The following is a 24,121-nucleotide window of genomic DNA, read 5'->3' on the forward strand; positions in this document are numbered from 1 at the left end:
ACACATCTCTCACACACACACACACACACACACACACACACACACACACATCTCTCTCACACACACACACACACACACACACACATCTCTCACACACACACACCTCACACACACACACACACTCACACTCACTCCACACTCACTCACACTTCACACACACACATCTCTCACACACACACACACACACACCTCACTCACTCACACTCACTCACACTTCACACACACACACACACACACACACACCTCACTCACTCACTCACACTCACTCACACTTCACACACACACATCTCTCACACACACACACACACACACCTCACACACATCTCTCACACACACACACCTCACACACACACACACTCACTCACTCACTCACACTCACTCACACTTCACACACACACACATCTCTCACACACACCTCTCACACACACACATCTCACACACACACACACACTCACTCACTCACTCACACACCTCACACACATCTCTCACACACACCTCACATCTCACACACACACATCTCACACACACACACATCTCACACACACATCTCACACACACACTCACACACACATCTCACACACACACACACTCACACACACTCACACACACACACACACACACCTCACACACACACACACCTCACACACATCTCTCACACACACACACCTCACACACACACACACCTCACACACATCTCTCACACACACACACACATCTCACACACACACACACACATCTCAAACACACACACTCACACTCTCACTCACACACTCACACTCACTCACATTCACACTTACACACACACTCACACACTTACACACACACTCACAGTCACTCACTCACACTCACTCACTCACTCACTCACTCCACTCACTCACACTCACTCACTCACTCACACTCACACTCACTCACTCACTCTCACTCACTCACACGCACTCACTCTCACTCACTCACACTCACTCACTCACTCACTCACACTCACTCACTCACTCACTCACTCACTCTCACTCACTCCCTCACACTCACTCACTCACTCACACTCACTCACTCACACACACTCACACACTTACACACACACTCACTCACTCACTCTCACTCACTCACTCTCACTCACTCTCACTCTCACTCACTCACTCACTCACACTCACACTCACTCACACTCACTCACTCTCACTCACACTCACTCACTCACACTCACTCACACTCACTCACTCACACACACTCACACACTTACACACACACTCACTCTCACTCACTCACTCACTCACTCACACTCACTCACACTCACTCACACTCACTCACACTCACTCACTCACACACACTCACACACACACACTCACTCTCACTCACTCACTCACTCTCACTCACTCACTCACACTCACTCACACACTCACTCACTCTCACTCACACTCACACACACACTCACACTCACTCACACTCACTCTCACTCACTCACCTCACTCATCACTCACTCACACTCACTCACTCACTCACACTCACTCACTCACTCACTCACTCACACACTCACACTCACTCACTCACTCACTCCCTCACACTCACACACTTACACACACACATCTCACTCACACTCACACACATCTCTCACTCACACACACACACATCTCACACACATCTCAAACACACACACTCACTCACACTCTCACACTCACTCACACTTACACACACACTCACACACTTACACACACACTCACACTCACTCACACTCACTCACTCTCTCACACTTACACACACACACACACACTTACACACACACTCACTCACTCACACTCACTCTCTCACACTCACTCACACACTCACACTCACTCACTCACACACTTACACACAAACACTCACTCACTCACTCACTCACACACTCACTCACTCACACACTCACACACACACTCACTCACTCACACTCACACACACACTCACTCACACTCACTCACACTCACACACTTACACACACACTCACTCACACACTTACACACACACACACTCACTCACTCACTCACTCACTCACTCACTCTCACTCACACACTTACACACACACTCACTCACACTCACTCACACTCACTCACTCTCACACTCACACACTCACTCTCACACTCACTCACTCACTCACACTCACTCACTCACACTCACTTTACACACACTCACTCACCCTCACTCACTCTCACTCACTTACACTCACTCACACACTTACACACACACTCACTCACACTCACACACTTACACACACACACTCACTCACTCACTCTCACACTTACACACACACTCACTCACTCACACTCACTCACACTCACTCACTCACTCACTCACTCACTCTCACTCACACACTTACACACACACTCACTCACTCTCACTCACACACTTACACACACACTCACTCACTCACTCACACTCACTCACTTACACACACACTCACTCACTCACTCACACTCACTCACTCACTTACACACACACTCACTCACTCACTCTCACTCACACTCACTCACTCACACACTTACACACACACACTCACTCACTCACACACTCACACACACACTCACTCTCACACACTTACACACACTCACTCACTCTCACTCACACTCACACACACACTCACTCACTCACTCACACTCACTCACTCACTCACTCACACTCACTCACACTGACTCACTCTCACTCACTCACACTCACACACTCTCACACACACTCACTCACTCACACTCACTCACTCACACACACTCACTCACTCACTCACACTCACTCACACTCACACACTTACACACACACTCACTCACACTCACTCACTCACTCACTCACTCACTCACTCACTCACACTCACTCACACGCACTCACACGCACTCACTCTCACTCACTCATGCACTCACTCTCACTCACTCACACTCACTCTCACTCACTCTCACTCACTCACTCACACACTCACTCACACTCACTCACTCACTCACACACACTCACACACTTACACACACACTCACTCTCACTCACTCACTCTCACTCACTCACTCACACTCACTCACACTCACTCACTCACACTCCACTCTCACTCACTCTCACTCACTCACACTCACTCACTCTCACTCACACTCACTCACTCACTCACACACACACACATCTCACTCACACACACATCTCTCACTCACACACACACACATCTCACACACATCTCAAACACACACACTCACTCACACTCTCACACTCACTCACACTTACACACACACTCACACACTTACACACACACTCACACTCACTCACTCACTCACTCACTCACTCACACACTCACACTTACACACACACTCACACACTTACACACACACTCACTCACTCACACTCACTCTCTCACACTCACTCACACACTCACACTCACTCACTCACACTCACACACTTACACACAAACACTCACTCACTCACTCACTCACTCACACTCACACACACACTCACACACACACACTCACTCACTCACACACTTACACACACACTCACTCACACTCACTCACACACTTACACACACACTCACTCACACTCACACACTTACACACACACACTCACTCACTCTCACACTTACACACACACTCACTCACTCACACTCACTCACTCACTCACTCACTCACTCTCACTCACACACTTACACACACACTCACTCACTCACTCACACTCACTCACTCTCACTCACACACACACACTCACTCACTCACACACACACTCTCACTCACACACTTACACACACACTCACTCACTCACTCACACTCACTCACTCTCACTCACTCACACACACACTCACTCACTCACACACACACTCACTCACTCACACTCACTCACTCACTTACACACACACTCACTCACACTCACTCACTCACTTACACACACACTCACTCACACTCACTCACTCACACACACACTCACTCACTCACTCACACTCACTCACTCACTCACACTCACTCACTCACTCACTCTCACTCACTTACACACACACTCACTCACACTCACTCACACTCACTCACACTCACTCACTCACTCACTCACACTCACTCACACACACACACTCACTCACTCACACACTCACACACACACTCACTCTCACACACTTACACACACTCACTCACTCTCACTCACACTCACACACACACACACACACACTCACTCACTCACTCACTCACTCACACACACACTCACTCACACTCTCACTCACTCACTCACACTCACACACTCTCACACACACTCACTCACACTCACTCACTCACTCACACACTTACACACACACTCACTCACTCACTCACACTCACTCACACTCACACACTTACACACACACACTCACACACTCACTCACTCTCACTCACTCTCACTCTCACTCTCACACACTTACACACACACTCACTCACTCTCACACACTCACACACACACTCACTCACTCACTCACACTCACTCACACACTTACACACACACTTACACTCTTACACACACACTCACTCACTCTCTCACACTCACTCTCTCACACACTCACACTCACACTTACACACACACTCACACTCAAACACTTACACACTCACTCACTCACACACTCACTCACTCACACTCACTCACTCACTCACACTCACTCACTCACTCACACACACACACTCTCACACACACTCACTCACTCACTCTCACTCACTCACACTCACTCACTCACACTCACTCACTCACTCCTCACTCACTCACTCACTCACTCACTCACTCACTCTCACTCACTCACTCTCACTCACTCACTCTCTCTCACTCACTCACACTCACTCACTCACACTCACTCACTCTCACTCACACTCACTCACACTCACTCACACTCACTCACTCACTCACTCTCACTCACTCACTCACTCACTCTCACTCACTCTCACTCACTCTCACTCTCTCACTCACTCTCACTCACTCACTCTCACTCTCTCTCACTCACTCTCTCACTCACACTCACTCACTCACTCACTCCTCACTCACTCACACTCACTCACTCTCACACTCACACTCACACTCACTCACTCACACACACACACATCAGATTCTTCAGAAGCATCCGTAACTGTTCCTGTCAGCCGGTGCTGCCCAGATAAAACATGAGATGTCTCACCTGAGGATCATTTTTAACCGAAAGATTTCCAAGTTCTTGACGGTTTCCTCTTGTCCCGGGACTCTGGATGCCAAGTTCTTCAGGGACTTTATGATCATGGACAGGGCATCGTTTTTGGCCTCATTCTTGGCCTCTTTCTTCAGTTCTTCATCTGTGAGGTTCTCCAGAAACTGTGGGACCATCTCGATGATGGGCAAGACAAACGTCTTCACCGTGTGCAAAGTCAAGAACTCGTAACATTGGCCGAAAGGTCTGCAGGACACACGGGGGAACATACATCAGCTCAAATGAGACGAGATAACGACATGAGAGATGTGTTTATGAATGTGGGTTTATGTACTTGATGAGAGCTGCGATTATCTGCACATTGAGAGCCTGTCCGCTCACGAAGCGATCGTGCAGAATCTGGAACCCGTCCAACGTTCCAAACTTATTAATGAGGTCCACCAGCCAACCCTGAGCACAGAAACACACGTGTGATGAGTCATGACAAATAAAAGCACACGATGATTTAGGCAGGTGGTTTTAATGTTGTGGCTGATTGTTGTTTTACTATAATTTAATTAAACATGTATTTATTTGGAATGACTGGCACCAATGACTCCTTCACAATAAGACCAGGAACACGTATTATAAGAGTAATATAATCATATTTCATATTGACTTTAAAGGATGTGCTGTGTGAGTTTATGGAGTTGCTACCTTTGGAGATCGAGGATCGGGTGGGCGAGCGAACAGCTCATCGTCCGCGAGCTGTGTGGCCGCAGGGACACTATCAGATGGACGCGTGGCGTTATAGATGTGGAATTTGCAGTGCGGGTTGGTTGCCATCGCGAGCAGTTCAAGCAGAGGAAACCAATCCTGAGCGAGTTTGACCACACAGAGCTCGACCAACCGATGAGTGTTATTAATGATGCACCTCTGAAACGAGAACAACAGCAACACGTCAAGAACACACACACACACACACACACTCACACACACACACACACTCACTTATACACACACACACACACACTCACTTATACACACTTATACACACACACACACACAGCTATGAGAGAAACACTTGAAGAGGATTGTTTAAAAATGTCAATCAATCAACCATCGGGAGTCTGGGTATCTCAGCGAGTATTGACGCTGACTATCACCGCTGGAGTTTGAATTCAAGGCGTTGTGAGTGACTCCAGTGAGGTCTCCTTAGCAACCAAATTGGCCCGGTTGCTAGGGAGGGTAGAGTCACAAGGGGTAACCTCCTTGTGGTCGCTATATTGTGGTTCTCGCTCTCGGTGGGGCGTGTGGCGAGTGACTCCAGCCAGGTCTCCTTAGCAACCAAATTGGCCCGGTTGCTAGGGAGGGTAGAGTCACAAGGGGTAACCTCCTCGTGGTCGTTATAATGTGGTTCTCGCTCTCGGTGGGGCGTGTGGTTAGTGACTCCAGTCAGGTCTCCTTAGCAACCACTTTGACCCGGTTGCTAGGGAGGCTAGAGTCACATGGGGTAACCTCCTCGTGGTCACTATAATGTGGTTCTCGCTCTCGGTGGGGCGTGTGGTGAGTTGTGCGTGGATGCCGCGGAGAATAGCGTGAAGCATCCACACGCGCTACGTCTCCATGGTAACACACTCAACAAGTCACGTGATAAGATGCGCGGATTGACGGTCTCAGACGCGGAACTGAGATTCGTCCTCTGCCACCCGGATTGAGGCGAGTCACTACGCCACCATGAGGACTTGACCACATTGGGAATTGGGCGTTCCAGATTGGGGAGGAAATCAATTAATCATAAATAAAAAGGAAGAAAACAATCAAACTCACATGGATTTCAAACTTCCAGCCGCTCACAGCTTCATCCGTCAGGATTTTAGTGAAGGAGATCGTCAAACCATCACGGAAAAACCTCTGACACGCTTCACACCTCACATCAAGCCCTTCACAACAACGATAACAACAATAACAACATGACATCACATTAATCACATTAATCACTGCTTCTCAACTGGTTTTCAGAACTCCTACACTGGACATCAGGTGGACACCCAACACAGTAGCACAAGTGTTTATCCTACAAGAGCAAACAAAAATGCCCTAAAAATGTAACTTTGGCATTCATTAATAACACTATGAACAGCACAGGCACAAATATTTACATGACATACACTGAACAGGAAAATCAACATTTCTGGTCATTACCGGTAAACGTCTTATGAATAATGTTTAAAACATGTTCTCAGCCACCAATAATTCACAAAACACTAAATGAGAAGCTTTTCTCCTCTTTAAAGGTTGCTGTTGATTTTGCTATCCTAAATATACTCCATTATATGCATAATTGCATCTTATTATTTGCATTTATGGTTTCCCCTCAGAACAGACCAGAGACACACCAGTTGAACAGTAATGGCATAAAAGAAAGACAATTTTATGAAAGTTGACCTTTTTTACTGAGGTCAATAGCAGCTTCGAGCAGAACCTCCAGTTCTCCTTTAGGCAGGACAGGAACCACCCAGCGCGGCCTGAACAACACACACGCAACACCTCAGAATCAATGATACCAACATAGAAACAACACAGATGTTCAGAATGATGTCATCACTCACCGGTTGATCATGTCATCCAGCTTGGCCAGGTCTGTGTGTGGGAAGGCAGGCTCCTCCTCTTCCTGTGTGGGCGGAGCATCGCCCTGACCCTGTTCCTCCGGTGGACTGACGGGTGATGTCTCATTGGACGAGTTGGGTGAGGGAGTCTAAACATACACAAGACAAAACATGAGAAACAGGATGTAAAGTATTTGGTGTTTTGAGGGTGACTAGGGATTTTCAGACATCGAAAAGGTCATTCAAAGCAGTCATCCCAGTTCACATACTAACAACTCTCTCACTGGTGAAGGTGAAGTAGACACTTGATCTTGATCCAACAGACCCTTTTGAGACACACACACACACACACACACACACACACACACACACACACACACACACACACACACACACAGACACACACACACACACTCACACAGACACACACACACACACACACCTGGTTGTGGGGCAGCAGTGTTTGGCTCTGTGCATCGGGCGCTTGGCTCTGGCTCTCGTCGTTGCCCCCCACAGGCGATCCGCGGGTGGTGGCCGTCATGCTCGATACAGGGCAGATCTTTGCAATCTTGTCTGTTTATGTGGCACGAGCCGCACGAGTATTCACTGGCTGCAGGGCAGTGGGGCAGATCCAACGGGTGAGCGAACGACACTGACGCACCTGGAGATCAGAGACCATCGCATTACCTGAAACACAAACACACAGTCAGAGGAATGAGGAGAAAATCCACTGAAGCGTGAATGACTGTGATCGATCAGAACTGCTCTTAGATCAGACCGAGAGGAAACGGCCGGTCCTATAGTGAGTGTGTGTGTGTGTGTGCGTGTGTGTTCTGGACTCGGTGACAAACAGTGATTCTGAAGACCAGCTGCTGTCGTCAGTCCAAACAGAAATATGCTCAAGTCACACAAACACAAGAGTCACGGCCGACTCGCTGCTGAAGAGAGTTTAACAGTCTGATATCACACACTGGACATTTCCTCAAGCGACCATCTGTGTGTTTTGTTGTCTGTGTAAACATCATCACACACGTGTTCATCTGTAACGTCTGAATGCCTCTCTCCTGTTGCTCGATCAATGCTCAGATCTAGTTAAAGACACCAGCGCTGCTCTGCTGCATTTATATAGAGCGTCTGAACTACATGAACACACACAGGAAGTTTTATGATGCACATCTCACACACACACACACACACACACACACACACACACACAGATCTGTTCATAAATATCTTTCGTTCTGATCAGCAGCACAAACAGAATCAGCGCTAATGTGGGGTTTGTTTTAAGCTAGTTTCATCACCGAGACAACTGACAATCCTGTACCTCATCCCCGCCGCGCATCTCACTGGTTCACAGGTGCATTTAAAATAGCCTATGCTAATTACCGCACCTGCTCTGCGCTCGTGCTGCTCTGATGGTGGTGTAGTGACTCGCCTGGGTGGAGGACGATGAATCTCAGTTGCCTCCGCGTCTGAGACCGTCAATCCGCACATCTGATCACGTGACTTGTTGAGCGTGTTACCGTGGAGACGTAGCGTGTGGATGCTTCACGCTATTCTCCGCGGCATCCACACACAACTCACCACACGCCCCCCCCCCCGAGAGCGAGAACCACATTATAGCGACCACGAAGAGGTTACCCCATGTGACTCCACCCTCCCTAGCAACCGGGGCAATTTGGTTGCTAAGGAGACCTGACTGGAGTCACTTAGCACGCCCTGGATTCAAACTCGTGACTCCAGGTGTGATAGCAACATCAATACTCGCTGAGATACACAGACCCCATAGAGGTATGTTTTTATGTATCAATGAGGATCTACATTATTTATTCTGAAGAAATTCATTTTACATCTTTACCAGTCTATAATATTATCTCAATAATTCATTTTTTATGGGAATAATATTTTGAACATCCACATCTCAGGGCTGCAGATTGTCAATAAAATGGGTGCAAATGTGACCAAAAATAATTGATTTGTGACAATAATTTAAAATCTAGTCTTCACTGGCGACAGTCGGGTTGTGTGCCTCAGATTTCCTCTGGTGAGTTATTGAATAGATCTTTAGAGCGACAGTGGCTCACATTTTTCACCCGTTCTGTTGTTTGTGACGAGCTCGCGGTAGGGTTGTGCCGATGGACGATGATGATGCCACGCCCCCTTTTGCGAGTCTTGCTAGTGTGACTCACTAATCCTAGTCTCTTCTATAGTTAACCTAAAAACTTTGCAGGGATTTCTCTGTAAATTAAATTGAGAATATAACTAATGCATATATGCTATTTTAAATACTGTAGTATATGCCAGAGACGTGACGTGTTAGTCTGTGAAAATACCGCGTCAGGCAGGCTACACAAATATTGATCTTGACATTATTAGCTGCTTGTCTTTTTTTTACATGTCTTACACTGTACATTTAGATTAAAATATTTTATTTTAAGCCTTTATGAATTAATTATTAGTAGTTGTAGTGTCTCAGAAAATCTTGCTCATTGTCACATAGCTCTTGTATACACTGAAGCGGCAGTTTAAGATAAACCCAGACCAGCGAACGTCAAATAACTTTTGTCTGGTTAATACTTTTAAAGAAAACTTTCCTTGGCCATAAATCCATAATGTCAAATCAAATGAAAGAAACAAGGTGAATATGAATAACACACATTTATTAAAACATAGAAGAACAACAAATGAAATGGGAACAACACTCAGAGTGAAACTCGGCATTAACATTTCACTTATAATTAGCAGCACAATTAACTTCAGCACAGGCTACAAAGTAAATTATGTTATTGAAATATTGTAAAGTGGTCATATGAACTACACAAATGAACGTTTAAAAAGTAATATGCAAAATCGAATAGCTCCGCAACGGATGGCGAAAAATGCGTAAAGAATCTAATATCTTTCACCATAGACCATGTTTAAATTTCGATGTTTCTGGCCAGAAATACCAACATATTCACTTTATCTGGTTTTAATAAGCGGATTGGAGGAACTACACTACCCGCTGTGCTGAAGACCCGCTCTGATGGAGTACTGGTAGCACACAGATATTTCCGTGCTAATCTTGCCATGAACGGAAACATTTTGTCGTCCTCTTCCCCATCAATGGCCATTTCCTGCAGGTACATGGTCATTTCTGCCTCCACCTTTTGCTCATCAGTGACTGTGGCTGTGGCTGCTCTCTTCACAAGATGGCTGCCCAAAGACGACTTTTTTTCTTAGGCGCAATATATTAAAAAGCCCGGATGAGTAGGCTACTAATTAGTTGGGCTAGTAAAATAATGAAATTATAGTTTTTCAGTAGAAAAACAATATCTATGTAAAGAGATATATTAAAATAAAAAGTGCTTAAAAGTGCACAACTCTTCTTAAGTGGAAGAAATATTTTTCCCCTTATGTGCAACCTATTGGAAAGCGCGGATGAGTCAGTTGGGATAGTAAAATAACGAAATTATAGTTTTTAAGTGGAAAATAGTATTTATGTAAAGAGATATATTAAAATAAAAAGTGCACAACTCTTCTTAAGTGAAAGCTAAAAAAAAAATGCTTCACGTGTCGTGCAACCTACTGATAAAGCGCCGACGAGTCATTAGTTGGGTTAGTAAAATAACGAAATTATAATTTGTCATATAATTTTTGAAAATTATATGAAATTATATAACCCCCCCACCGACGATATCATCGTCCATCGCGATGTTTTACTGTCAACATCGTCAACTGCCAATTTAGGGGACATCGCCCAACCCTAGCTCGCGGCACCGCACACAACAACAAACCCAGCGCGAGAGAGTCCTGAACAAATGACTCTTTCGAATCGGATCTTTTTCATGAATCACCTGAAAAGATCGAAGAGTTTGAACACAGATTAGCAGATTGAATCAGCCGTCAGTGAGGCGAAAACACTATACCGCTGCAACCCAAGTAAGTACGCCCTAAATCTGTGATTAATGGGTTCTCAGCTGTCTGGACCTAAATCAAGCAATTCTGTGATTTGGCTACTAAAATCGGTCATTTGGCTAATAAATGTTTCAGTTTAGGTGCCAGTGGCTCCCAACAGTCCTGCATCTTTCACTCATTGCACACAAACAAGTTCGGTTTTATTTCCAAAACTTTAATTGTCACTACCGAACACTCAATTAATAAACATGTTTGGGGTTTTAATCTAAATTATGGTTGTTTTTGTGTTTTGTGTCTGTTCAAAGGCGTGATTATTTCTGTAAAATGAGTGGTTTAACATTTTATAATGACTAAAATAATGATGTGACAATGTTTTCATATATTTCAGACTGTTTATGTGTTTTTTTTATAGCTCATTTTAATTTATCTAATTTTAGCTTGTGATTATTGAGAAAAATCATAAACTTTGAACAATCGTACCTTCAAAAAACATCATATTACAGATTAAAACCCCAAAATGTGTATTTAATGGAAGAGAATGTGTGTTCGTATTAACTATTCTTAAAATCAAATTTTTCTGAATTTGGGACACATTTACTTTAAAGTGGGAGAAACTCGTGTAAGTGTCACTTCCTGGCCATTATAGTGTCACTTCCTGTTCAGAAATGCAGCTTAAAATCAGGTTCAGCCAATGGACTATTAAACTTTCTGTATTTCAGTAATGAAACATGGAAATATGGGACAGCCTTTTAAATTGAATTATTTAGAAATGTAACCCTTAATAGAATATAACTATATTTAAAAAAAAAAATGTAAAAGTATATTTTCTTTATATTATATTATTTTCATAAGATGATTTAGAGGTTGGGAAATAGAAAGCACACAAGTATACCTTGGGTTTAACTGGATCATAACATACTCATATATAATATCTGAATAATTTGTTTATTTAAATATGTCAAATAAATCATACTTATATTCTTATAATAAGTAATAAACACATTTTAATAGTCTTTATTTGCAATATTAAAGCAATAAATAAGGATTTCTAATGCAATAGTTCTAAGAAACAGAGGTTTGTCATGATTAACTCACATTATTTAAACAACTGTTTGTACTTTAGTCTAATAAATGAACCTTTCATGTTCCTTAAGATAAATCGATTGTATATCTTTCCTCTAAGGCACTTTGGATAAAAGCTGTTAAATAAATACATTTGAAATGTTAATGTAATTAATAGTAGCCTCATATTAGGCTTATTTATTTATATTAAAATCATAATGATTGAATAATTTAGCAACAACTATGATATAATTCATAACATAAACGATATATGAAATCTTATAAAAGGTATTTAATAATAATGATTATCTTTATTATATATATGTAAACATATAACATTATACTGCTTTGACTAACTGTCACGGTATTTCGATAGCTTTAGAAGCAAATAAAAACAGTAAAGTCTTAAAGTCTGCTTATATACAACAGTTCAATGAACAAGTAAATGTAAAAAGGCATTTGTGCTGGAACTGCTTCATTACGGGCCCGATCAGAATCTGCCGTTGCTGTTCAACACACATGATGCTCCAAACCTCCGATAGAAACTCCACTTCAGAAATAATATCACAGCTTGTGCCGCTTCTGCTTATTCAAATGTTCAGTTCAGTTCTGCTGAAGGAGGAAAGTCTTACACATCTGTGTTACAGTCAATCATCAGTGAATTTTCTATTTTGGGTGAACTAACCTTTTAACCACAGCCGTAACTAACCACAGTACTGTGAACTCTACAGCACTATACTGCACAGACAGCTGTGTGTGTGTGTGTGTGTGTATGTATGTGTGTACATGTGTGTACATGTGTGTATGTATGTGTCCGTGTGTGTATGTATGCGTGTGTGTGTGTATGTTGTCCGTGTGTGTATGTTGTCCGTGTGTGTATGTGTGTGTATGCGTATGTGTGTGTATGCGTATGTGTGTGTATGCGTCTATGCGTCCGTGTGTGTGTATGTGTATATGCGTCCGTGTGTGTGTATGTGTATATGCGTCCGTGTGTGTGTATGTGTCTGTGTATATGTGTGTACATGTGTGTGTGTATGTGTCCGTGTCTGTGTGTGTGTGTATATGTGTGTACGTGTGTGTGTATGTGTCCGTGTGTGTGTATGTGTATATGTGTGTACATGTGTGTGTGTATGTCCGTGTGTGTATGTGTATATGTGTGTACGTGTGTGTATGTGTCCGTGTATGTATGTGTCCGTGTGTGTGTCTGTCCATGTGTGTGTATGCGTCCGTGTGTGTGTCCATGTGTATACGTGAGCCCATCACGTCGGCCTGATGATGACATAATTAAACTGATATCTATATGACTCATTGGAACAACAGCAATAATTGTCGAGGTGTTTTAATCACACTCTGACCCGCTCATGGATTCAGCGCAACACATCTCATCTCTCGGTTCTGAACATTGCCAAGTGTTTCAGCAGATTTGCATAATTGTGTTCAACTCTACATTGCGTTCTGTGCCAGTTTTCAGGAAGTGAAATAAGAACAACATCCTGGAACGCAGGTGTCTGTATGTTCAGCCGACATCATTCCTGCAGCTGTTGCTCAGAAAACACAAATGCAACACAATTTAAACACCTTCGTCAAGTAAAACAGAAAAAAACTATAATTAATAAACCAAAATCATAGAGAATCTGAACGTCAAAACTAAATAAACCATTGCAGCAAATTCAAACACGACCATCATCAAACACACACATAAAGACATTAAAGACATTAAAGGACATTAAAGGACATTAAAAGACAATGTGTTCAGGCAAGGTTTTGATTGGCAGATTCTCATCATCACTCAAACACATGTGAAACAGGAAGTTCCAGTTCAACACAATCAGTCAAATAAAACACAAATACATGATGACAGCTGTCAGAAACATCAGCTAACAGTGATCAATATCTGCACAATTATTCATACAGTCACATAAAGCTTCATGAACTCCTGATATATGTCCTTCACTGAACACCTCGCCGGATTTGTCCTTGTTTTTCTCATGATATTGTATCAATACTTTCAACTATTTGTGTTTTAATATGTAAACACACAACAAAGTTCATTTAAAACCATCACCAAGAGACACACACGTCATGTTTGAGCTGCATGCTCTTCATCAGACACCAGTAATGACAATGATCAGAGATAAACTCAGTTATGATATTCTGATGTATCACAATATATCGTATCGTGAGGAGTCAGGAGACACGGCTCATGTAAAAACTGTGAAGCGTGTTGACTTAACACACTAACCCTAAACTAACCTAACCATAACCAACCATAACCTCAATATAACGAGCTGTCAACTGACCAAACACACAACACATCTTTATCAACATTCAGCTCTGTTCAATGGAGCTTTTACACTGAATATAGTTTAATGACTCACATGAAATATACAAACATTATCACTGTTATATCTTCATATTGTTCGTGTCTGCTCTCAACCAAACAGACACAATAACCCTGAATAGTGTATTTTCGTGCAAGTGTCAATAACAGCCATATGAATGTATATCATTAATGTGTTTAATGTTGTTATAAAGACTCACTTTATCGCTGAAATGTCGCCGATCGCCCCGTTATTAACGCCGTTAGCATTAGCATAGCAGCTCAGCTCTCGTTATTCGTGTTCATATTAATATTGCCGCACAGACACTAAACAAACACATTCACACATCGAGAATATTGCGTCGTTACCTCGTTATTTAGATATGTCTTTAAATCAGTAAATGTGTTTGTGTGTATTGAGGCCTGCTAGCCGTCCGTGCTAATGCTAACCGCTCCACCTCATAAATGGCGCGACACTAGCACGCGTCTGCCGCCTGATGAACGCCTCAACGCGCCGCGACCGCTAAACACACCCACTCACGTATGAGGTGTGATTTGTGCACTTACTTTGCAAACTAAGCAATCATCGTGTCGATCGTCACGTACATTGCCGTGACCAATGACGTGTGATAACGTACGTGTGGATAAGCGCGTGGATAACGTACGCGTGGATAAGCGCGTGGATAACGTACGCGTGGATAAGCGCGTGGATAAGCGCGTGGATAACGTACGCGTGGATAAGCGCATGGATAACGCATGCGTGGATAAGCGCGTGGATTAATACTTAGGAAATATCTATTATCTTTACTATTGTACCTTTTTAATTTGGGATGTAATCATAACACACACGTTTTCATGTTTTTTTGTGGGTTGTACAACAGTGTAGACACTATTAGTAATCAGTATAATTAGTATATTTATATGTAGGCCTACGCAAGATTTATAGTAGAACTGCAAAAACTGTTATCTTAAGGCTGCCAGTTAGAAAAAGGTAAATCAATTAATTCAAATTTGCAGTTGATATTTGACAGATTTTACTGCAGCCTACAGCAATTTTATAAAACTATACATTTAGTAAGGCTAACACTTACCAAAATTGTTCTATTACTTCTTTTCAACTAAAAAATAAGTATATTTTCAGTCTACATTTTATATACTTCTCAAAAATATACTTTATGTACCTCTCAGAAATATACTTAAAATTACATTAGGTATAGGCCCTACTTGATTTATACTGAGAGAAAAGTCCAAGTATATTTGGCCTGCACTTGTACGCAATCTTTTGATCAAGATACTTAAAAGTAGTATTCAAAGCTTGGCTGGTAGTGGGTTAACTCTTTTGATCGAGTTGCCTATTTTATATATTTATATATGTTAACGAAAAACTATGTTAAAAAATTATATATATATATATATATATATAATTTTTTTTACATAATTTTTCGTATACAGTCTTATAATTTCTATAATTATATATATTTTATAATTATAACTTATAACGTATGAAAATATTGATTAAAATATTGATATAAAACTGTCACAGTGTCTGGTTTGTGTTTCCCCGGGTGTCCACTAGAGGTCTCTTCCCCATACTGTCACCATTCACTCTGGAACTGCATTCCCCACAATCCTTGTCTGTACCAATCACTGTTCATTGCACTCAGCTGTTCCCCGTCATCTTTGTACCCAGCTGTTCCCTGTTATTCATTGTTAGTATCTGTGTATTTATACCCTGTCTGTTCAGTCATTGTCACGGAGTCCTTGTTATATGTCACACCACTTCTGAGTTCTGTTTCTAGCTTGTTTTAGTTCTTGTGTTTGGTTTGATTATTTGGATTTTGACCCCTGCCTGGAAGACTACGATTTTGGATTACCCCATTAAAAACTACTGCTATTGGATTACTGTTTCCTGTGTGTGTTATGTGACAAAAACAGATCATTTTCTAATTCTGCGTTTCTGAATTTCTGTGTAGGCTAGTCCATTGCTAGTGTACATAGGAATTTACTTTAATTCTACTTTAATCTTTCCTGCCATTGACTAAATTTTCCAGACGTTTATCCACACGTACGTTATCCAGACGTTTATCCACACGTTTATCCACACGTACGTTATCCAGATGTTGATCCACACGTACGTTATCCAGACGTTTATCCACACGTTTACCCACGCGTACGTTATTCAGACGCAAAGTAAATACAATCCTTTTTCAGCTACGTCGCCGCCACGCCGCCGCGGACTTTGAGCGCAGCTCCAACACGTGACCGTGACGTGTGACGTCTCAAATCTTACATCTGACGCCTGAATACTATGGGATTTTGGCCAGACGGCTCGCGAGCGTATACACGTTAGTTCACCTCTCAGTTTGCTTAGCGATCGCCAAAAAGTGCATAAATCACACCTCATACTGTTCAGTGACAGTGTGATCATGAGCTCATCTGTGAGACAGACTTGAGAAAAGAGAACAACGACAGCGAGACGCGCGTGAAGTGATGAGGTTCATGAAGCCGGTATGTGTGTGTGCCGTAACTGTTGGGCGCGTGAGTATGAGGTGTGATTTATGCACTTTTGGCGATCGCTAAGCAAACTGAGAGGTGAACTAACGTGTATACGCTCGCGAGCCGTCTGGCCAAAATCCCATAGTATTCAGGCGTCAGATGTAAGATTTGAGACGTCACACGTCACGGTCACGTGTTGGAGCTGCGCTCAAAGTCCGCGGCGGCGTGGCGGCGACGTAGCTGAAAAAGGATTGTATTTACTTTGCGTCTGAATAACGTACGCGTGGGTAAACGTGTGGATAAACGTCTGGATAACGTACGTGTGGATCAACATCTGGATAACGTACGTGTGGATAAACGTGTGGATAAACGTCTGGATAACGTACGTGTGGATAAACGTCTGGAAAATTTAGTCAATGGCAGGAAAGATTAAAGTAGAATTAAAGTAAATTCCTATGTACACTAGCAATGGACTAGCCTACACAGAAATTCAGAAACGCAGAATTAGAAAATGATCTGTTTTTGTCACATAACACACACAGGAAACAGTAATCCAATAGCAGTAGTTTTTAATGGGGTAATCCAAAATCGTAGTCTTCCAGGCAGGGGTCAAAATCCAAATAATCAAACCAAACACAAGAACTAAAACAAGCTAGAAACAGAACTCAGAAGTGGTGTGACATATAACAAGGACTCCGTGACAATGACTGAACAGACAGGGTATAAATACACAGATACTAACAATGAATAACAGGGAACAGCTGGGTACAAAGATGACGGGGAACAGCTGAGTGCAATGAACAGTGATTGGTACAGACAAGGATTGTGGGGAATGCAGTTCCAGAGTGAATGGTGACAGTATGGGGAAGAGACCTCTAGTGGACACCCGGGAAACACAAACCAGACACTGTGACAGTTTTATATCAATATTTTAATCAATATTTTCATACGTTATAAGTTATAATTATAAAATATATATAATTATAGAAATTATAAGACTGTATACGAAAAACTATGTAAAAAAATATATATATATATATATATATATATATATATATATATATATATATATATATATATATATATATATATATAATTTTTAACATAGTTTTTCGTTAACATATATAAATATATAAAATAGGCAACTCGATCAAAAGAGTTAACCCACTACCAGCCAAGCTTTGAATACTACTTTTAAGTATCTTGATCAAAAGATTGCGTACAAGTGCAGGCCAAATATACTTGGACTTTTCTCTCAGTATAAATCAAGTAGGGCCTATACCTAATGTAATTTTAAGTATATTTCTGAGAGGTACATAAAGTATATTTTTGAGAAGTATATAAAATGTAGACTGAAAGTATACTTATTTTTTAGTTGAAAAGAAGTAATAGAACAATTTTGGTAAGTGTTAGCCTTACTAAATGTATAGTTTTATAAAATTGCTGTAGGCTGCAGTAAAATCTGTCAAATATCAACTGCAAATTTGAATTAATTGATTTACCTTTTTCTAACTGGCAGCCTTAAGTAGATAACAGTTTTTGCAGTTCTACTATAAATCTTGCGTAGGCCTACATATAAATATACTAATTATACTGATTACTAATAGTGTCTACACTGTTGTACAACCCACAAAAAACATGAAAACGTGTGTGTTATGATTACATCCCAAATTAAAAGGTACAATAGTAAAGATAATAGATATTTCCTAAGTATTAATCCACGCGCTTATCCACGCATGCGTTATCCATGCGCTTATCCACGCGTACGTTATCCACGCGCTTATCCACGCGTACGTTATCCACGCGCTTATCCACGCGTACGTTATCCACGCGCTTATCCACGCGTACGTTATCCACGCGCTTATCCACACGTACGTTATCACACGTCATTGGTCACGGCAATGTACGTGACGATCGACACGATGATTGCTTAGTTTGCAAAGTAAGTGCACAAATCACACCTCATAGAACAGCTCCGGTCACTTAACAAACACAAACACCGCGCGGCGTTACAAACATGACTTACCGGCAATCACCGGCGACTTCCCGCTGCTCGCTCGCGCTGTGTGAGTGAGTGAGTGAGAGTGAGAGTGTTTGTGTGAGAGAGAGTATGTGTGTGTGTATGATATATGTGTGTGTTTGTGAGTGTGTATAATATATGTGTGTGTGTTTCATTTGTGTGAGTGTATATATGAGAGTGAGTGTGTATCTGATTATGTGTCTGAGTGTGTTTATATGTGTGTGTGTGTGTATATGTGTGTTTGTCTGTGACCGTGTGTATCATTTGTGTGAGTGAGCGTGTATATATGAGAGTGTGTGTGTCTGTGAGTGTGTATGATATGTGTATGTGTGAGTTAGTGCGTGTGTGTGTGTGCGTGAGAACTAGTGTTGTCAAAAATACCAGTACTCCGGTATCAAAGTCGGTACTCAAAAAAAAAAAAGAAGTACGGTACCAGAATTTCTGAAGGTACTGAGTAGTGTTGCCACTGTTCCTACATTTCAGTAGTCGGTACCAATACCAGTGAAATTTCAAAATTTTAAATTCTGGTAAACGAGTTTGTTTTATTAACAAAGTTAAAACAGCAGCAGAACTAAGAACAGAAATATGCCATTGAGCAACACTTTAAATATATTATTTTTAAATTATAACAAAACTGAACAATGTGCTTAAAGTCTGTTTGAACACTTCTATAAGATTTGCTTCAACTTCTGCAACTTTTAATTTAAGTTTTTACCAAGTACTAAAAAAATTACTAAATAAACAATCAAACAATAGAATTAATAAAAAACATTTTCAAACTAATGTGCAAAGTGTCTCGTATTAATAAAGCTGCATTTTGCCACTTTTCTTCATGATAAGAAATGCACAGTGACGTGTGTGTATATATATTATGATTAAATAAGTTCTAATCGAGCTGCATTAAGCGTGTGCGCTCGAGGGATGAGCGTCCCGTGACAGAGTCTCTCTCCCCCTGAGATCGGGACGTTCACACGACTCACAGAAGAGTCTCACACAGAGACATTCTGAGTTTATAGTTATTAACATGATCTGCGTCTGTATTATTGGAACTTTAATAAAGCTATAACACATTAAATATAACTGCATTAAAGATGTAACGCCGGGATGTTTCTTTTAAAGAGCTCCGCCTCCGCTTATTCTACAACGGGACATGCTTCTGAATGTACTTTAATCATTCCCTGATATTTTGGGATCTACATCAAATAAACGGTGAGTTTGGAGTGCATCTGTGATCGGTGTAATTCTGAACTGCTGCTCTCACGCGTCACCGTTACAGTTTAATGTGATTTCATGTTACATGAGATCAAACGACTATTCGACAACGAACATTTTTCTCATCATTTTTGTATTTTCGAAGATGTCGATAATGTCGACTAAACGTTTCAGCCCTAATGCAAATGATAATATGCTTTTCAACTCACCTGCTTTATTTGCTTGAATAAATCCGGGTGTCTGTCTTTCAGGTGCTTTATTAAGTTTGACGTGTTTCCTCCTTTCCTCAGAACATTGTGAAAGCGTTTACAACATCTGATCTGATGTTTCCCTTTTCATCAGCCTCAAATGCAAAGAATTTCCAAACCTGTTTTTTTCCACTTTTCCTTTTGACAAGATTCAGCTGAGACTCCGCAGCAGCAACTTATCGTCATCTTTTGCTTGTTGTGAGCGTTCGAATGTTCCCGCTTCTGATTGGAACCAGGTAGACCCGGTACTCCGGTACCTTCAGAAATTAAACACTAGTTGGGTTTAAGGGGATGTGTCGGGTTTAGGGGGTGTGTTTAGGGGATGGGTCGGGTTTAGGGGATGGGTCGGGTTTAGGGGATGTGTTGGGTTTAGGGGATGGGTCGGGTTTAGGGGTTGTGTTGGGTTTAGGGGATGGGTCGGGTTTAGGGGATGTGTTGGGTTTAGGGGATGGGTCGGGTTTAGGGGTTGTGTTGGGTTTAGGGGGTGTGTTGGGTTTAGGGGATGTGTTGGGTTTAGGGGTTGTGTTGGGTTTAGGGGATGTGTTGGGTTTAGGGGGTTGTGTTGGGTTTAGGGGTTGTGTCGGGTTTAGAGGTTGTGTCGGGTTTAGGGGTTGTGTCGGGTTTAGGGGGTGTGTCGGGTTTAGGGGGTGTGTCGGGTTTAGGGGTTGTGTTGGGTTTAGGGGGTGTGTTGAGTTTAGGGGATGTGTTGGGTTTAGGGGTTAGGTTAGGTTTAGGGGTTGTGTTGGGTTTAGGGGGTGTGTTGGGTTTAGGGGATGTGTTGGGTTTAGGGGTTAGGTTAGGTTTAGGGGTTAGGTTAGGTTTAGGGGTTGTGTTGGGTTTAGGGGTTGTGTTGGGTATAGGGGTGGTGTTGGGTATAGGGGATGTGTTGGGTTTAGGGGGATGTGTCGGGTTTAGGGGGTGTGTCGGGTTTAGGGGATGTGTTGGGTTTAGGGGATGTGTTGGGTTTAGGGGTTAGGTTAGGTTTAGGGGTTAGGTTAGGTTTAGGGGTTGTGTTGGGTTTAGGGGTGGTGTTGGGTTTAGGGGATGTGTTGGGTTTAGGGGTTAGGTTAGGTTTAGGGGTTGTGTTGGGTATAGGGGTGGTGTTGGGTTTAGGGGATGTGTTGGGTTTAGGGGTTGTGTTGGGTATAGGGGTGGTGTTGGGTTTAGGGGTTGTGTCGGGTTTAGGGGGTGTGTCGGGTTTAGGGGATGTGTTGGGTTTAGGGGGTGTGTCGGGTTTAGGGGGTGTGTCGGGTTTAGGGGATGTGTCGGGTTTAGGGGATGTGTTGGGTTTAGGGGTTGTATCGGGTTTAGAATCTATTTAATAGTTTGTGTGTGTGATAGTGTGTCTGTGAGTGAGGTGTTTGTTTGTGTATGATTGTGTGTGTGTGTTGTAGAGGTTTTCGTGGGTTCAGCTGTGCTGAGGTCTCTTCTCTTTCTTTGGTGTCTGCCGGCTCTTTTCGGGTGTTTTTACCAGCCACCAGCTCCCCCCTCCATGACACCTGTCCAGCTTCCGTCCATCATTCAAGTCAAGTACAAAAACAGCACTGATTGACACGCTACGTGAATAACATTTATATTAATGATCAATGTTCTACATTTAACTGTGATATCTGGACTGCACTATATGTGTCTGTAACTCAAAGGCTAGTGTGCTCCCTACACAGACAGCATTCCGAGCAAAGGCTAGTGTGCTCCCTACACAGACAGCATTCCGAGCAAAGGCTAGTGTGCTCCCTACACAGACAGCATTCCGAGCAAAGGCTAGTGTGCTCCCTACACAGACAGCATTCCGAGCAAAGGCTAGTGTGCTCCCTACACAGACAGCATTCCGAGCAAAGGCTAGTGTGCTCCCTACACAGACAGCATTCCGAGCAAAGGCTAGTGTGCTCCCTACACAGACAGCATTCCGAGCAAAGGCTAGTGTGCTCCCTACACAGACAGCATTCTGATGAAAGGCTAGTGAAAGGTTGTGTCGGGTTTAGGGGTTGTGTCGGGTTTAGGGGATGGGTTGGGTTCAGGGGATGTGTTGGGTTTAGGGGTTGGGTTTAGGGGATGTGTCGGGTTTAGGGGTTGTGTCGGGTTTAGGGGTTGTGTCGGGTTTAGGGGGTGTGTCGGGTTTAGGGGGTGTGTCGGGTTTAGGGGTGTGTCGGGTTTAGGGGATGGGTTGGGTTCAGGGGATGTGTTGGGTTCAGGGGATGGGTTGGGTTTAGGGGTCGGGTTTAGGGGAGGGGTCGGGTTTAGGGGATGGGTCGGGTTTAGGGGATGTGTCGGGTTTAGGGGATGGGTTTAGGGGATGTGTCGGGTTTAGGGGATGGGTCGGGTTTAGGGGATGGGTCGGGTTTAGGGGGTTGTGTCGGGTTTAGGGGTCGTGTCGGGTTTAGGGGTCGTGTCGGGTTTAGGGGGTGTGTCGGGTTTAGGGGGTGTGTCGGGTTTAGGGGGTGTGTTGGGTTTAGGGGATGTGTTGGGTTTAGGGGTTAGGTTAGGTTTAGGGGTTGTGTTGGGTTTAGGGGGTGTGTTGGGTTTAGGGGATGTGTTGGGTTTAGGGGATGTGTTGGGTTTAGGGGGTGTGTTGGGTTTAGGGGATGTGTTGGGTTTAGGGGATGTGTTGGGTTTAGGGGATGTGTTGGGTTTAGGGGATGTGTTGAGTTTAGGGGATGTGTTGGGTTTAGGGGTTAGGTTAGGTTTAGGGGGTGTGTTGGGTTTAGGGGATGTGTTGGGTTTAGGGGTTGTGTTGGGTTTAGGGGGTGTGTTGGGTTTAGGGGATGTGTTGGGTTTAGGGGATGTGTTGGGTTTAGGGGTTGTGTTGGGTTTAGGGGATGTGTTGGGTTTAAGGGGATGTGTCGGGTTTAGGGGGTGTGTCGGGTTTAGGGGATGTGTTGGGTTTAGGGGATGTGTTGGGTTTAGGGGTTGTGTTGGGTTTAGGGGGTGTGTTGGGTTTAGGGGATGTGTTGGGTTTAAGGGGATGTGTTGGGTTTAGGGGTTGTGTTGGGTATAGGGGTGGTGTTGGGTTTAGGGGATGTGTTGGGTTTAAGGGGATGTGTCGGGTTTAGGGGGTGTGTCGGGTTTAGGGGATGTGTTGGGTTTAGGGGTTGTATCGGGTTTAGAATCTATTTAATAGTTTGTGTGTGTGATAGTGTGTCTGTGAGTGAGGTGTTTGTTTGTGTA

At 43.1% G+C, this 24,121-nt stretch overlaps 1 pseudogene; it reads right to left on the reverse strand.

The window, feature by feature from the left end:
* LOC127646634 (probable ubiquitin carboxyl-terminal hydrolase FAF-X) overlaps positions 1 to 15,490 on the reverse strand; it is a 45,812-nt pseudogene extending 30,322 nt beyond the window's left edge.
* Between the last annotated feature and the right edge of the window lie 8,631 nt (positions 15,491 to 24,121).

Source organism: Xyrauchen texanus, chromosome 7 (assembly GCF_025860055.1).
Source record: "Xyrauchen texanus isolate HMW12.3.18 chromosome 7, RBS_HiC_50CHRs, whole genome shotgun sequence".
Taxonomy (NCBI): domain Eukaryota; kingdom Metazoa; phylum Chordata; class Actinopteri; order Cypriniformes; family Catostomidae; genus Xyrauchen; species Xyrauchen texanus.